The following is a 12,936-nucleotide window of genomic DNA, read 5'->3' as shown; positions in this document are numbered from 1 at the left end:
ATTTTCTGATAAAGTTTCCCAATTTTAAAAAGGAATTCACTTTTGGCTTATGATACTGTAATTTTTCCAACAGTATCACTCTGTGTTGGCGTTAGGATCCTGGCTCAAAGCAAACACTGAAAGCCTGAGTAAGGTAGTTTACAATACAGGAGGGAAAGTGAGGCCACAGAATTGGTTATCAGTTATCTACAAGAGGTGAAGAATATAATTTTTATGCTTTCCTTACCTAATTTGAAAAGCAGTATCATCAGTAAGTGCTATTCCACAAAATACACAAACACATAGAAATGTTGATACTTCAAAGATTAACACTGATTTATTTTTGCTGGATTGACCCTGGTTTATGAAATACGCCTTTAACTTTCAAAATGTCCACTTAATACCAAATAACCAGATTGCATGGCTACTTTAAAGATATTCCCCATCAATAATTTTGCTCAACTTCAGAGAAATGTTGAAGGTGCTTCCTTTAACTGACTCTAAAGAACTGTGAGCGTTTATGTTCCAAGAGCCGCAAAGCACATTATAGACTGACCATAATCCACCTAAATTATTTTTAACGTTAAAACTTACTTTAACAAAATCAAAACAGCAAAATGTCTTAACTCATGATCTGTAAACGCCAGGTTTCAATTAAGAAAAAAATGCAGTATCATACAATAAAAAATTAGTACCCAAAATGTATATAGAACTCCAACACAAATCACTAAAATAAAGAACAACCCAACAGAAAAAAAAGACAAAGGAAAAAAGGAAAAGCAACAAGCAATTCTCAAAGTAAATGGGCAACAAAAGATAAACTTTAACCAATAAAATGAAACCTACCACTTCTCACAGAGGATGCCCCCAAAGTATTAAAATATCAGCCAACACTAAACATAGGCAAAATAGAGAAGAGAACCTGCAAAAACTGAAGATTATACACTAGTACAACCAGTGGAAAACTCCTTTGCAGTTTTGATAAAATTAAAAACATTCTGATGAATCTAGCAGTTCTCTTCTAGATATATATAGTACATAGTATATATATGCCAAGAAAAATTCACCTGTTTGCACAAGACTTAAAGAGAACTGCCACCCTATTTCTAAACTATAAGGCAGGTAATAATGCATGTCTGTCAAATGAGAAATGGATTGAGTTGTAGTTTATTCACATCATGGAAACCTCTATGCCTAAGATAATCATATGGGGCACTTACAAGATTGAAAAGGGGTACTATTAATAATTATGCCAGGTTAACTGGAATGAATTAGGACTATGTTATGGTTTCTAACCATAACATAAAGTCACCCAATTTATAGCAGTCATCAAATCAGCATGAAAGAGATCAAGAACAATGTTAAAATGAAGTCAGCTGCCAAATACCAGTTTGTACTATATATGATAGGCTTTAAATGTTTAAGTGTTTTTAGTACACACAAAAAATATGAAATATTGTTCATAGACACATGTGTAAACTTATTTTTTAAATAATATGGATGTAAAAATAGACAAATAGATCCATGGAACAGAACAGTTAATATGCCCATACATAAATGGAAAACTGTCTTTCAACAATAGTGCAGACAATTCAATAGAAAAATGGATATTCTTTCTCCAACTGGTGCTGGAACAATTGCATATCCACATATAGAAAAAAAGAACCTCAATTCACACCTCACACCATATTAAAATTTAACTCCAAATGGTTTTAGGTAAAACCTAAAACTGTAAAACTTCTAGAAAAAATATGCATGACCTTGGGTTAAGGAAAGATCGTAGATACAACACCAAACACATGGTCTATAGGAGAACAGATTGATAATATGGACTCCACCAAAATAAAAACTGTCTACTCTACAAAAGACACTAATGAAAAGCAAGCCAGACTGGAGTATTTACAGAGCATATATCTGATAGAAAACTTGTCTAAAGAATATATAAAGAACTCTCAGAACTGAGTAACAACCCTATAAAATATAAGCAAAAGATACGGCGACATTTCACCGAAGAAATTTAAATGCCAAATAAACACATGAAAAATGCTAAACATCATTAGTAATTACAGAAATGCAAATTAAGACCACACTAAGGTACCACTACATAACTGAAAACATGACTAAAATTTACGAGGCTGACCGAACAGTGTTGGCCAGGATGTCGAGAACATGGAACCTTCAAACACTGCTGATGGAATGTAATGTAGTACAACTACTTTGGAAAAGTTGGGTAGTTTCTTAAAAAGCTTTATTTGTAATAGCCAAAAGCTAAAAACAAACCAAATGTCCATCAACAGGTGAATGGATAAACAAAGTGTGGTATATTCAGCAATTAGGAAAAAAAAACATATATTGTATGATGTAAATGGTTACATAAAAATTCTACAAAATGCAAACTGACCTTCAGTGACAGAAAGCAGCTAAGGGCTTTCTAAGGCAAAAGAGGTGAGGGAGTAAATAGGAAAAAGGAAATGCAAAGGGGGGGTGAGACAATTTGGGGGGTGGTGATGGTTATCTTAATTGTGGCGGTTTCATGGGATAAACACACCGTACACCTCAAATATCTGCAGTTTATTGTATGTCAGTTATACCTCAATAAAGCTGTTTTTTAAGAAAACATTTTAACCCAGCAATAAAATAGCCTGGAAAGAGGAAAGGTCATCTCAGGCGAAGAGAGGGGATGGGGACACGCACAGAAAAAAGTCAAACATAAGAGATTGATGCTAAACTGTCAATTGTGAGTAGGATGGTACTTAAGTGGTCTTTTTATTCTATTATAATAATTAATTAAAAAACTAAGGGAAAATAAACAATAAGGGTTTGTGTGCACTAACATGAGTATAAACTGTCATACCTGCTTTTGCAAGGTGGTGCTATGTATTCAAACATTAAATTTGGGCTTAGTTATCAGAGAAACAAAAATGTTTTTTCCCAGAACCAGAGACTTTTAATACAGAAGCCAAAATCTGTGCTCAGATCAACAGTGGGTCACCACCTCTGGATCTACTCTTCACTCTACTTTCCAAACTCTTCCCAGTTACCACCTGTCCGCTCCCTTCTAAATTCTTCCTGACAGCTCCTTGGAACAATGAACGGCTGATTCCAGGACAGGACAGGCAAAACACAAGATGAGCCTGAGCACCTGGTGAAGAAAGAAAATGCTTTAGGGGGGAAAAAAAAGAAGAAAAAAAAGCATGAGGGGGAACATGAACATGAAAAGGACATTAAGAGCTGAAGAACAATTTGAGAACTAGAACTAGAACTAGAGAACTAGAATTGAGAACTAGAACAATTTGAGCAATAAAGCAAAAATAAGTTAAGGATGACAACCCAAAGAATAAAAGACACACCAGTCCATACTGATATAAATAAATGACTAAAAAATTAATAGGTAAGAAAATAAAGTCTTAATAAAAAAAATAAATGGGGCAGAAAAGACAACTCTTCCTTACAGAACAATGTCAACTAATGCAGAAGGAACATGAGAAATAAAGAATCACCATTAGAACCACAATAGACACAGGCAAGATCCACTACTAAATGTTAAAATTAAGGGGGGAGGGGGGACTTTAGAGAAACAGAATATTTGCATAGCTTCAAACTGTCCCCTCCCAAATATTCAGTATTATGTTCACAAATTCAGATTCACCTGCCTCTTAGTGACTAGCTTCTAATGATAAGAATATGCAAAAGGGGAAAAAATACTAACCTGGTAGATACTTGTATCAAGTGATCAGGTTAAATTCAACCAGTAACGATATTATGTACCCCCTGATATGATAAGGCTAAGTTGCCTGTGGTATTCTTCCCCCAAATCCAAAACCTCAGTTTACTCACAACACCAGACACACCCAAATTGAGATCAAAAGGGTCAAGCTCATAAAAAAAGACAAAGGCAAGACAAACTGTCACTAAGAGAAAAGACTAAGGAGACTAAATGAATGTGGTATCTTGGGTTGGATCCAGGAACAGAAAAGGACATTAGTGAAAAAAGTAGGGAAATCCGAATAAAGTCAATCGTTCAATACATAGTATTTTATCAATGTCAATTTCTTAGTTTTGATAAATATACCATGATTATGTAAGATGTTAATATTACAGTAGTTGGGTGAAGGGTACATATCTCTGCATTACAACTCTTCTGTAAACCTAAAATTATCTCAAAATCAAGTTTTGAGATAAAAACTTCAAGAAGGAATTAGAAAACTTAACAATTCACTACCTTTTCTTGGTTGTTAGCATCCCTTTCCCACTCCAAAGTTAAGTTAGTCAGCTAAGTTTATAATTAAGAACAATCTGTTCTTTCTCATCAAGATAAAAATACTTCATACTTAATACTAATGCCTCATTGACAAAATTCCTGAAAACACGAATGTCCTGTCCTTTAGAGCTCATACAGCATAAGTAGATAGACTCCAGGAAACGCTAAGAGCAAGCTCAGTGTCCACAGACACAGTGTGTGCTTGAGGCACTGCCTAAAAGAGCCTAGAAGGACAGGTGGATGTCGCACGCTGTTCAGATTCTGAATCCACTGGTTTTTTTGAATAAAGAAAGACCTAGCACTTATCCATCCACAGATCCCTAGGAGGTACATCACATGGTTTACAAAAAGAGTTCAAGGTAACTATTTGGATTTCAGATTTTCAGGTCTCTCCTAAGTAAAAACATGAGAAACCCTACAATATGTGAAAGCACTTTTATAATATATAAAGAGCTATACAAATACATGATGCTGACATTAATATCCCTACAAAACAGAAGTGTGTCCCAACCAGAAAGCCAGTTTTCTTCCTCTGAACCATCTCTAATATTTACTTTTTATTAAATACCTGAAATATAGCACACAGGCTAACACCTAAGCAATATTATAAAATATGACACATGGGCCGTGGACAGAAGGGGAAATCTATCCCATGAAGTCACCTAAAGACCTTATTTACTAAGGCCACAGCCTATAAGAGAAATTTATTATCTACTTTCTGCATTATGAAGCCCACTCTTCACGTGCCAATTATTCCTAACTCTTCACCACATCTCACCTGGCTTCAATTTAGCTTTCCCAACCAAGGTGAGGCAGGGTGTCCAAGAGTACTTAAAAATAAAAATTGTTTTTGAATAAACAGAAAGCTGATTGAGATATAAAAACATAAACCTAGTTAACTGTTACAGTATGAACAGCAACCACAAGTGAGATTACAGTTGCTGAATCTAAATTTAACTCCAGGGCTGGAAGGACAGTGTTGCACTAAAGGTTTTGCCACTAGATGTTAACGACTAGCCAGAGGGTGGGGAAAAAAAGCAGCTTTTTTAACCTACCTACTTTGACAATTACCTCCCTCAGTAAAGTCAACAAGTTTTGTCCAAAGCATTATGTTCAATTAAATGAATATACAATGCATACTTACATTCTGAAATGTTATTTTTTAAAAACCAGTCTAACTGCAAAATGTTGAAGATCACGTGGGTAATTTTATTAAACTGGCAAAAAAAATTAAAAACTGGTTTAGGTCACAAATTCAGGCTTTGTATTAAATTTCATCATTTAATTAAACATTGCCCCATCCATCCTCCTAAGAACCACATAAAATTCACAAACCTATAATAATTTAAAACTAACTTCTGCCTTTTACTTTCTATGCAAAGCCATAAAACAAGTCAAAAAAAAATGTAAATTACAAAAAACTGCTGCAAAGTAGGTCACCAACAAACATTACCAATCTCCTGATGTTCCCTAGCAGAATGTCAGCTGAGAACAGCAAAGTGAATGTGAGTTAAATAAAGAACAAAGAACTGCCTACTTTTCTACCAGTTGGAAGAGGTACAAAAGCTTAGATTGAAAGGATTTAACAACAAAAGTAACCTCTAACTTGGCTGGGAAGCAGGGAGGCACCCAAGTCTTTTATTATCACAATTTGCTTCAATTCATTTGTTCTTGATAAATGAAAGCACAAGAAGAGATCAGCTGGGCTACCAATTTGTGAACTACCAGTTTTCCTATTCCTGTTCAATTGATAACCATTTATTTGCCTGAGGCCAAGCACAATTTTTGGTTTTTTGGTTTTTTTAAAGAAACATTTGAAAAGGAAAATAAAAATGTCCCACAATTAATGCATACGATAATTTCAGTGATATATTTTACCTCAAGCAATGATAAAATTAGCTGGAATCAAAGTTAAGAGTTTCAATGTAATCATTATGTTTTAACACTTGATAACTAAAAATGGTAATTCAATAGACAAGGGGTGTCTAAGTGCAGGTAACTGAAATTGCTACAGGAAGGCAAGTTCAAGTAAAACAATGTTATATTCTTACAGCACTGTCCTTTGTTATAGGTAAAGAACTTGTCTATACAATATTTCAATCCTTTATTGTTACTTTCTGTTAAACATGCAAAGTATTAAGTAAATGGAAACATATTAAGCTTCCTCAGTTTTTAAATTGTGTCCTCTCTGTAAATCAAGAGCTACCGTAAGAAGTGCTTGTACAAACAAAATAGATGTCTTTTTTTAAAAGGAGGAAAGCCATTCCAATCCAAATTAATTCGGAAGAGTTTGTCCCCAAACTTTCATTGTAGTGTTCTCTCAAGTGGAGACATCTGTCGCGTAAAGTAATGACCTGGGCCTGCAACGCGGCAACATTTTGGACTCTTTCATTAAGCCGAGGAGTACACTGGCTTTTAAAAACGTAAAACTGTAACGCTACTAGAAAAAGGTAAAGCCAGTCTTGGGAGGTGTCTTCCACGTTTCCATATACCCATAGACAGCAGCCAGCAGTAAACGCTACATAACTGAATTGAGCGTAGACAGGCGTTCCTCCAGGTGCGGTTTCCCGCACGTCGCGGTCGCCCACCGGTACGGAATGCACCTGGCAGAAGCCCCACACTCTGCACTGTAACGGGGCGCGATCCTTTCCGTCCCCATTTCAAACATTCACCTGCACGTGCCGGTGAGATCTGAAGCCTCATTTGCTTCAACGACAAAACAGGGAAGTTAAACTCTGCTCTCGAAGGTCTTTCTCAAAAGCCGGCTCCGACGGCTTGAACAACGAAGAAAACCGCTTCGAGGTGGAGCATCAGCGCCCGACTTCCCGCGGGGGGGAGCTCCCCACCAGCAGGCCGCGCGCCGCGCGTCGGCGGGGCAGCGTGTCCCGCGTCCACGGGCACTCACTCCCGTCCTCCTGCACTCGATCCAGAAGCTTCTGGGCAGCACGTCCGTCCGCTGTCTACGCGAATGCACGCACAACGGAGGCCCAGACCGCCGCTCGGCCTTTGTCTCACCCGCACGTCCACCTCGCCTCCCCGGAGGCCCGGGACCGGCTCCGGGGCAAATGCCGCTGCAGGCTTCGCGGCGCCCGGCCTCCAGAGGCTGCTGCTGTCCCCTGGGACTCGGGCTCTGGGGGCCGAAGCGCCCGGGGCCGCACAGGGCGCGGGAACAAAGGCTAACACGGGCTCGGGCACCGGGAGGCAGGTGGCCCGGGCTAAAGCAGGTACCTGGCCTGACCGTCCGCGCGCCCGCCCACGCCGCTCGGCCTCCGGGCCTGAGTCCGCCGTACCCGGCGGCACCCTCGGACCTACCTCATGGGGCGTCGTGGGAGCACACGGGAGGCACACGAGTGGCTCCGCACAGCGCCTGGCGCACCGTAAGGGCTCGGGAAAGACGCGAGTCGCGATTACCATTCATCACCCACGCACTCGCTGCACCCCCTCCCCTCCCTGCAAAACCCTGGAACCGCACTTCTACCTCCGGGTCGGAAATTCTCATCGCACTTTCGTGTCGCCCCCTCCCCTCCCCCCCCAATAAAAACCTTCTTTCGTCCGGGTCAAGCTCAAGCTCCACGCCGGGGAGGAAACACTCGGCGGGCCCGTGGGTGCGGGAGCGAGCGGGCAGGGCTGGCCAACCGGCCGCGCGGGGCCCCAGGCCCCCGAGATCGCCCTGGGGCCCGGGGCGGCGGCCGCGGCTCGCTCTCGCCCCACGTGGCCGTTGGGCGCGGCACGCGCACGCGGCGGACACGGCCACGCGCGCCCGCCGGGGGGCGGAGAGCCTCCGCGCGCCCGTGCGGCCGCCTGCGTCCGTTGAGGGGGGGAGGGCGAGGGCGCGCCTCGCGCGAGCGCCGCTCGGACCTCTCCCTCTCACAACAGCCGCGGCTCGTCCTCGACCCGGGGCCGCCCCGCCCCGCCCACACCCCGGCGTACCTGCGCGGCTGAGCCGGAGAGGAACAAGCTTTGCTCCACAGAACGACACAAGGCAAAAGCCCCTCACGCAACTGCGTCCGCACACACGCGTGCTCCGTCGCCGGTCTATATATATGCCATTCAGCCTAACTTGTTGCGGCCAGGTCGGGCAGGCTGATGACCAATCCCGACTGCGTCCTCTGGGCTCCTCGAGCAGCAATTGGACACTGACTCAGGATGAAGGCGTGGCTCTTGATTGGCTTTGACTCATGCCTATGAGACTATGAGGATCTCGTTTCCCTAGTAACAGATTGGCACAGAGAGAGACCAATTACTTCAAGGTACGGTGGAAAAGGGGGTGGGAAGTTCTTTAACTGATACCCCGAGTGGCCAATAAATGCATGGGGCCGCTCCCATTCGTTTAAACGTCTTCCCCTGGGCGGAGATCCGTTTTCCAATGCAGGAGCGGTTGCTCCACAAGGTGGGGCCCGTGTACTTTGGGGAAGTAAACCCCAAGCAGCTAGGAGGTGGGCGCCAGGGAGGCCAAGGAGGCCCCCGACCAATCGCAACGCGAGAAAAAGCTGATTGACGCGAGGGTTGGACGGCACCAAGGAGACGGAGCCCCAGGGCCGCGGTGCCCTCTGGTGCGGTTCTGAGGCTCTCCCGGCCCCGGCTCTCCTCTTTGCGTTCCTTCGCTGGTTGGGTCCGGCCGCTGAGGCCTCTGTCCCGCCTTTTCTGCACAGTTTGATACGAGGGAAACCAAGTGGTAAAGTTTCCCGTTGTTTGTCTGTTTCTTCTAACTTTTTATTTCCATGCTTACGGGCATTTGCTGGCTCTCCCCGTTAGTCAGCACTATCGCTGGGCAACTGTTACGGGAGAGCCAAAGGAGGAAGTAACTCCCGCTGTGCCCCTACGCTCTGGTAAAAAGTAGCACGTGGAAGTGTTGCGTTGGAGAACACGAGTTTCTGCCCCGCGCTTCTGGGCAAATGCTGCTGCTGCAGGTCGACCGCAAGGTTGGCTGGTGGACGTTCACTGAGGTTTTCCCTTTCCGTTTCTGCCGAGGGGACAGTGGTGTGGACGTTGTCCTATCAGTTGGGGCCTCGATGCAACACGCTGTGCGTCGCCACCACTGTCATTCCGTTTTCTGATCGCCGTGGGCGTGGAGGCTTCTTTCTTGAAGTTGTTCCCATCTTTAAAAGGGAACTTGTCAAACTCGTGTCCGGACACCCCGAAGGCTTCCCGAAACCGTCCGGGCGCTGGGGGACGCTGCAGCCTGGTCCCGTCCACGTCTCACGCGGGCTGTTCTTGGGCCCTCTGTCGGTCACCAGGAGCATGTTACACGGAAATGCACAGACACGCCTCGGTCAGGGCTGATTCTAGGCACGTGACCCTGCGCGAGGGGCGCCCGTTCAGTTTTGCCGAGAAGTTTGGAAATGCAGCACGTGGAGCGGCTTTGTAGGGAGAGGAGGGGAGCGGGCAGCCGCCTGCTGGCGTCGGGGCGCATCTCTGTGCTCCCCGCGGGCCCCGCAGACGCGGGGACGGCGTCCCCCGACCCGCCCCTCGTCCCCCGACCCCCCCCTCGTCCCGCGACCCCCCTCCCGCCGCGGCCGCGCTCTTGCAGCAGGTATTGAGCTCCAAGGGCTGCGACCCGGGCTGAGCCAGACGCTGTCCCTGCTCGCTGTCACACAGACCGGGCGCCGCGCTGGGCCGGTAGCCCCCACGCCGGGGAACAGGTGTCCGGGACTGAGCACACCGGAGAGAACTCGGGCCAGACCCGGGAGCCGCGAAAGGTTTTCGGAAGGAAGGAAACCTCAGGATCGTGGGAGCCATGCTAAGGAGCTCGAACTGGATTCTCAGAGCAGTGGGAGAAAGCTCCTGAAAGCTCTCTTAAAGACGGACTAAGACATTTGCATTTTACAAGACGACTCTCCACATTGAAACGCTAATCAGAGCAGATTGGAGAAACTTGAAATTCACGCATTAGAAATTTAACCCAGGTGGCCTGTGATGGGGGGAGGGGTCAAAGCTATTCTTACGTACATTTGGAGGAAATGGTAAGTGATTACAGCTTTTTGTAAGGCTATTTCCCAGTCTATTAAAATTATGCATATCCTATTTCTTGGTTGATAGCCACATTTTTTTTTTTTACAAAGAGGTATGTACCAGGGCGTTCATTACACTACTGTCAGCTATGTTAGAACATTTAAATACTGAAAACGTAATTGCTCATCAATTTGCAAACTGATTAACTGGTGATATGCACGTAATACAGTACACTATGCAGCAGTTGAAAAAAGAATGAGGTAGAAACCATACAGAAATGGATGGTCTCCAATTGTTAACTGGATTGTTAATTGACAAAAAATCAAGTTCAACAGTACATACAGTGAATTCCCATTCATATTATAAAACGAAACAAGAAACCAAAACTGATTTCTGCATGTTAAAATAGGTCTCTAAGTGCAGAGGAAGGGTTTTAAATTTAAAACAATAGTCATTCCTCCTAGGGAATCCCCTAGGTTGGGAGCAATGAGAACAATGTATTATTTGAAAGTTTTACAATGAGACTGTGTTCCCCGGGTAATGGGAGGTAGAAAGAAAGGAGGGAAGGAAAGAGGAATGGATTACCAGAGGGAGAGTGTGAACCAGACCCTTCAGGTGGCTGTTGCTGTCTTCCACAGGACAGGGAAGTTGGCATCTTCCTGTGGTGGTTTACCCACTCAGATCATAAACCCTCAGGACCCAGACGCTGGATATTTAGTAAGTGTTCAGTGAGTAATTCACCACCAGTGAATTGTCTGGAGCACTGCTTTCTCAAGGGAGATTTTTGCCCCCAAGAGAAATATATGTGGCCTTGTCACAACTGGGTAGAGGGGCTACTAGCATCTAGTGGACAGGGGCCAGGGACGCAGCCGAGATTTCCTCTCCCCTCCACGACAAAGGATTATCCGGCTAAAAAGTCAATAGTGCAGGGGCTGAGAAAGCCGGGTCTAGTTATCTAAGTCATCTAAGGGAGAGTCCCAGCCTTTTACTGGTCTTTCCCTCCACTGCCAAGCAAAATGTGCAAACCCCTTCCGTACACTATCTCACCCTCTCTTTCTGCCAATTCTCCCCAAAGCTCTCAGAATCAGGGTGGGAAGAAACCTGGGTAAGACTCCAGAAAATACAATTTGGTGGGGGCCATGGAAGGGTAGTGGAAATGTTTGGTAAGGAATGATCCTAAGGATAACATCTGGATCAGTGTTTCCCAAACATAGCTAATCACTCATGAAGGGTGATTAAAAACCTGTGCCTGTATGTATGTGTATCTTGACCTCTTAAACTCCCACCTGTGACAAAGACCTAGTACAATAATATTCATTGCAATACTGCTTGTAGTGGAAGGAGACAGGACATAACCCAGCTGTCAAACTATATGGGACTGGTTAGAAACAATACAGTGGACTGTCAGAGAAAATGAGGCTGATCTGTGTGTGTGGTATAGAGTGATCTCCAAGAGGTACCAATATATAAGGAAAGCAAAGTGCAGAATAATGGAAACAGTTAAAAAGGAGGGAGGGACGCCATGGGTGATTATTTCTACGAAGATATACTGTGTTGCTATAACTATCTATATACATTCCTGTATGGTTTTGGTGTACTTGCACAGATTATATATATAGACACCTTGATCTTTATAGGTGATCTTTATAAATATAGACACCTTGATCTCTAAAATAGAGTGAAATACCACATCACCCCCTTAGACATACAGGGATTTTGAAAATGAGGCATCCAAAATTTTAATTCACCTTTCTCCCAGACTGCTAACCTCTTTTCCTTTGGCTCCTTACCATACAAAAATCATAGAAAGATCCAAAGAGAACCTTTACCGGCTTAGAAAGACATGCCTAATTGGATTCCTCCCTCCTTTGGCACTGACTGCAAATACAGCACCTCTGCAAACTCTGTGGAGTGCTGACCATGACCCAGGCATCTCTACCAAGATGATCTCATTTAATGTTCACAACAACCCTATCTCATTTCTCAGAAACAGGCTCAGAGAGGTCAAGCAACGTGCCCAAGGTCACACAGCTAGGGCTGGAAGCTAGGACTCCCAGATTTCAAGTCCGTGTTCTTTTACCCACTGCCCAGGGAAGGAAGATATACCCTCAAGTAGGGAAAAGGGTCACAGCCTTCTCAGAAACCTCTCAAAGGCTGGGACTTCCTTTCACTCTCCCAGGTGTGCCACCACGTAATCCTGCATATACAGCTTTCCAGGTAGTTTGAGAGTTTTGGAATCCACAGCAAATTGTGGTAACCTGCAGCCAAAGCTCCTTGCAAGAGGTTCTTTGTAGCACATTCTGTACACTGTATATACAAACCTAGGAGTCCTCACTTCCTGTGGCTTAGAAGAGGGACAAAACTTGAAGGTCCAAATAATATAACGTGTATCAATCACCTATTATGTGACAGGCATGCTGCTAGGCACAGTATTTCAATTCCTCCTCACAAAAACTCTGAAGTATTAACTCAATATTCCAGAAGTATAAACTATGGCTCAGAGAGGTTAAGTGACTGGCCCAAGGTCACATCGCCTGAACGTGGCAGAGCTGGTATTCGAAATCAGGTTAATATCACTGTAAACCCAAAGCCCAATAAGAAAGAAAGGAACAATTATTAAATATATATAATTGCTTATTTAATCCTCAAACAGCTCATTTCAACAGATGGGGAAGCCAAGGCGAAATGAAGTAAAATAATTGAAGTCATCAAACTCTGAAAAATGATCATTTGCTAATATCAAA

At 43.9% G+C, this 12,936-nt stretch overlaps 1 protein-coding gene across 5 annotated transcripts in view; it reads right to left on the bottom strand.

Annotated features, from left to right (window-relative positions):
* LOC308491562 (ras GTPase-activating protein-binding protein 1) overlaps positions 1 to 12,936 on the bottom strand; it is a 296,580-nt gene that overhangs the window by 43,871 nt on the left and 239,773 nt on the right. The window contains exon 1 of one of the 5 annotated variants that reach the window (XM_081035387.1): positions 8,171 to 8,449. The exons of 3 other annotated variants lie outside the window; for them this stretch is intronic. The gene's annotated coding sequence lies outside the window, so the exon portion shown is untranslated. Of the gene's footprint in view, positions 1 to 7,782; positions 7,980 to 8,170; positions 8,450 to 12,936 lie in introns of those variants that run through there. One more of the 5 variants, XM_081035388.1, reaches the window with a different exon arrangement.

This window comes from Rhinolophus hipposideros (genome assembly GCF_964194185.1).
Source record: "Rhinolophus hipposideros genome assembly, chromosome: 23".
In the NCBI taxonomy this organism is placed as follows: Eukaryota; Metazoa; Chordata; class Mammalia; order Chiroptera; family Rhinolophidae; genus Rhinolophus; species Rhinolophus hipposideros.
The sequence above is the reverse complement of the archived record's forward strand: the minus strand, read 5'-3'. Positions and strand labels throughout refer to the sequence as shown.